Consider the following 4576-nt stretch of genomic DNA (forward strand, 5'->3'; position numbering starts at 1 on the left):
GAGGCCTAAAACTCGTAGAGGTGTCTCTGAGACCCTGTGTAAGTCAGGGCTGTTCCAGGTATGCTATGCCCAAAGTACAGACTTACTTTTCAGGCACAGTTTAGCCAAATTATATATACATATATATTTGTCTTTATTCAATGTTACTAATTGATTCAAGTGTTCCTAATGTTATGTGGAATTCTGACTTACAATCTGACATCTTTTGAGGAATGACTGATGACCTTCATCCATAATTCAGAAGAACAACACAGTAAGAAATGAGTGGGCTTTTGACACATCACAGATGAGCTCAAGAACTTTAGAATTCGAAATCCTAAACTTGTCCCAGTGACTGACAGCTTTCCAAAGCAATGAGGAGGCAGTCTGGGATAAATTGGGTCTGAACTAGAATGGTAGTGGCTCTCCCAGATTTGCCTGGGGCTGTGGAAGGGTGTTCTGCACTTTTGTTAGCGCCACTACTGCTGCGTCTGAGAGCAGTTACATATTCTGACATAGCCAAATTAATCATTTATTAAGTATGAGACATTCCTCTATGCCTGTGGGATGAAAAAAAAAAAATAAAAGTGCATTAACAAAGTAGTCTAAAGCGCAGTAGCCTAAACATACTACAAGTGTTTCTTTAGCTTCCCCACTGTCACTCAGGAGTACCATCAGATGGTGAGGAGCTGGTGGAAGAAACTGAGGCAGATGGTTTCTCAGACCTTCTTTCATCCTAAGGGCTTTAAGTCCTTGGGTTTCTCTGTAAATCTGTCTGCATATCCATTCCCCAGTAGGGAATAAAGAGGAGCCATGTCAGCTACTGCTGTATTCTCCCACAGCTGCATCCTATCAGGAATCGCTGCTTGGCAAAACCCTGTCTTTTATCCTCTAAAAAGGAGAAACACGTGGAGGCCTCCTGCATCACCAGCCTGTCTTGTCTCCACCTCACACCTTCCCACTCATTTTCCTCTAGCCTTTCCACTGCTTTCCTAGCTTTGTACAAATACCTCAAAACCTGTTTCAAGTGCACAGCGATGCCAGGACTGGCCAGGGTTATCAGCAGGAAGTCTTGAATCCTGCACCAGATGGCTGCGAGACACCAGTAGCTCTTAACAGCGGGGGAGGCAGAGGAGAACAACCTGACATGGCTACAAGGAAATGTTTTTTTGCTCCACAGTACATTTGTCTCACCATTTGCAGAGTCGCTAAGCCATCCGGTATTGCTGTCAGAAGAAACAAGCTCCAGGAAGGGAAGTGGGTAGCACTGCTAAAGACGATGTGCCAACTTCCTGCAGGAAATTTTTCCTTTTATTTCCCTGCTTTCTTGCTTTTCATGCAGTCTATTGCAGAAGAGAGGGGTTTACGAAGGAATGTTTCTGTTTCTTCCAATGTTTCTGAGGGAAAAAGAATGATGGAATGAGGTGACTGAATATGAACTCCGGGGTTTTAGTTGTTATTTTTATTATGGGATACTTTGGAGTCAGGGAATGGTTCTGGGAAAGGGGCTTGCTGAGGATGACAGCCATTTTTTGTCTATCATTACAACAGATGACAAAAAGAATAACTGCTTATCCACTCTTTTCCTTAGCCTTCAAAGCCCTTGCTTGCTTGTGCTGATGAGACAAACTGTAGCTTGTCCACATTGCTTGAACCTGACCTGAAATAAAACAAAGCAGATTGTGACATTGGTAAGTCATTTGCTCCCCACACCACATGGGATGTAAGAGCAAGCCACTGTAATGCTTCAAAAGTAGACCTCTTGTGCTATGGGGCTGCAGAAACATATGAAAGGTGCATGCACACTGCACAGTGTATAGATAAATTACATAGATGAGATACTCTCCGGCAACTAGGAGCTAGCTGTGCTTGTGGCTGTACAGTGCCAAGCAGGGTGTGCTACTTGGCACTCTCAGCTGAGCTGCTCCACACAGCCTGATCAGGACAACCTGGCTATCTCCCTCCCTGTGCTATTGCACAAATGCAGCAGGGGTGTACCTTTGGAGGTTGTTCCTAATGCCAAGTACTGAAAGTCATATCAAAGAATAGGAGGAGGGAAGTAGAAGCAAATCTCCCACAAATCTCCCCTTGTCCACTCTCCCTTAGATGAAAGAAATCTCATTAGTATCAAAACCCCTGTTCTGTTTCCTTTGTGTTCTTTAGATGTGTTGTTCAGAAACTCTATAAACCTTTTAGGCAGGTGATAGTTTACCTGCATATCTAACCAGGAGAAAGGGTATTTGGCTATCTTGAAATTACTTACTTTTTCTTCACCTTTCAATGTTTTTGCCAGACGACGAGGGAATCTAAACAGTGCCATCTGATAGAGGGGATTGAATCACACTTTGCAAACACAGAACAGGTGGAGCAAATAGCACACATTCAAGCTGTAGGCTGGGATACATTTACATATACATCTGAGAACTCAACAGTCATCCCTAGGGCATTGATACAGAGAAGAAAATTTAAAAAAAAATGCCATCAAATACAGTATTTTCTATGAACAGCTCATCCAAATTTATTTTAAGAATAAAATAACTTAAAAAAAATAAATAAAGAGTTCTTTAAAAATAGAAACAACTTAAGAAAGAGAAATAGAGGATTTCGAGAATTCATACTTGTTTGACATTTTACTGGTAAGTACTGTTATTTTTCATTAGGTATTTATTACATGTTTGAAAGAAGTTGGTGTTTTTTCCCCCTTAAGTCACTGCAAAAACAAACAAGCAATGTTGTTATTATTCTTATAGTAACAAGTACAAACAAATAAACACATCTCTTCCTATTTTAGTCAGCTAAATGAAATTTGTAGTTAATTGTTTCTCTAATGACTTTGGACCTGGGGAAAAGTGTTGGTGGAAGGAAGGCAATTATATACTAGATGACTGCTGAATAACTAGTTACAATAGTTGTAGTAAGGAAAAGAACTTATTTTGTAATAAGTATAGCCAAAACATGCTGAGAAGGAAAAACACAATTCTGAACGAGCTTGTTCCTGTTTGCTTTTGGGGTTGTGGTTGTCACACAAAAAGGTAAACTCAGGTCCTTTGCAAATGGTCTTGCTGCAATCTGTTTTGAAGATGCACATGGAGGCACAGGATCCTCCTGAACTGCCTGGGAGCTGGGGTGAGCTGATCTGTAAGCAATGGGATGTCTCTGAATGAACTGTAAAGCCAGTGTGAGCAGGGTAGTGCTAGGGCACCTTCTAGTTCACATCAAAGCCCTGAGAGCAAACACAACAGACTATGGGAGATTTGGGTCAATCTTGGGGAGGAGGAATCATAACCATATCATATCATTCTCTTCCTAAGCCCACCACCCCTTCCTCATGGTTCGTTTTCTTCGGCTATCTTGTATCAGTGCTGTTTTCTGTAGCTGAGGTCACATCAAGCTATGAAGGACTTAAGCTTGACTCTCTCTGAAGTGTAAAGAACTGATTACTGGTATCAGTCTGTATTGTCTGTCATGTGCAACTCTACTTAGAAACCAAATCCTTTTTCTGCTGAGAGACAAGCAAATGAAAATGTATTCTCTTTTCCTGTACATTTCTTTTAAAATGACTTGGTTTCTTTTTGAGTGTAATGTGCAAAGAGTAAAAACAAGCATTTTCAAATAAAAAATGAGCATATTAAGTCTTCACTTTCTTAATGAGAAATTTAGGCTGGTGCAACTTAAGTGCAAAGGGGGAGAGAGACAGCAAAACTACCAATACAGCAAGAGTAAACTGCGGTGTTTGCAAACCACTACATTTTCTTAGACAGTCTCACACACTGTGGGTATCTATACCCATGTTTCATACTGCACTGTGACATGTGCAAGGTTATTGTGCAGTACCCACCCAGGATGATGAGAGAGGGTCTGAACCGGTTGAGGATTTTCACTGCCAGAAACAATAAGAACAAGATGGCCCTAAATGTTGCTGCTTGGCCCTAGCCGTGTTCATGGTGGAAGCTGTTATTCATTTTTTGGCCTCCTGCCCAAAAACATAAACATGCAATTAATGTTAAAAGTAAAATGGGACCAAACCAAGCCCTCCTCCTCTGAGCAGCTATAGAACTGGAAGGTTTTCCTCCTTCTGTTCTCCCAGACCCTGGTACAAAGCCAGAATAATAACAGGCAGCTGGTATGGAGCCAGAGTTTAAGCTTTATATCTGACAAGACTTTTATAAAACTAATATGCCCTTAGTAGTATCCCATATTATACCTAGAGATGAGAAGAAGGCTAGTGATTAGGTGTTCATGGCATGTAAAGGCAGGAGCCCTTCTTGAAGAGATTGTGTGTGTGGTGTGTATATTTATTTAGCATCTATTGACTTATATTGATTTTTAGCATCACATCTTGATTTCTTGCTTGTCTGTGCCATGGTTATGGACCTACAGCAGGTGAATGCTACAAAGCGCTATATATTTCAGCAATTACTTATTTTAATGTTAAAGTATAAAAAAGGAAAATAAGGATATGTGCAACTCCCTAGTCCTGCAGGGCCTGCTTGCTGCAGAGCTGCACTGAGACTGTATCACAGATTGCCTTGTGCTAATGACCCACAGCTCAGTGAAGTCAGCCTGAACTGTCCCTCTCAGCCTTCCTTGGTTATAT

The 4576-nt window shown here is 41.2% G+C and overlaps 1 long non-coding RNA gene across 1 annotated transcript; it reads right to left on the bottom strand.

Moving 5' to 3' along the window:
- Positions 1-480: 480 nt before the first annotated feature.
- On the bottom strand, positions 481-2413 carry LOC110352717 (uncharacterized). The gene is made up of 2 exons (XR_002402182.4): positions 2243-2413; positions 481-1639 (listed from the first exon to the last, which is right to left on the bottom strand). It is a non-coding gene; the product is annotated as an uncharacterized lncRNA (long non-coding RNA).
- Positions 2414-4576: the final 2163 nt, after the last annotated feature.

This window comes from Anas platyrhynchos, chromosome 4 (genome assembly GCF_047663525.1).
Source record: "Anas platyrhynchos isolate ZD024472 breed Pekin duck chromosome 4, IASCAAS_PekinDuck_T2T, whole genome shotgun sequence".
NCBI lineage: Eukaryota > Metazoa > Chordata > Aves > Anseriformes > Anatidae > Anas > Anas platyrhynchos.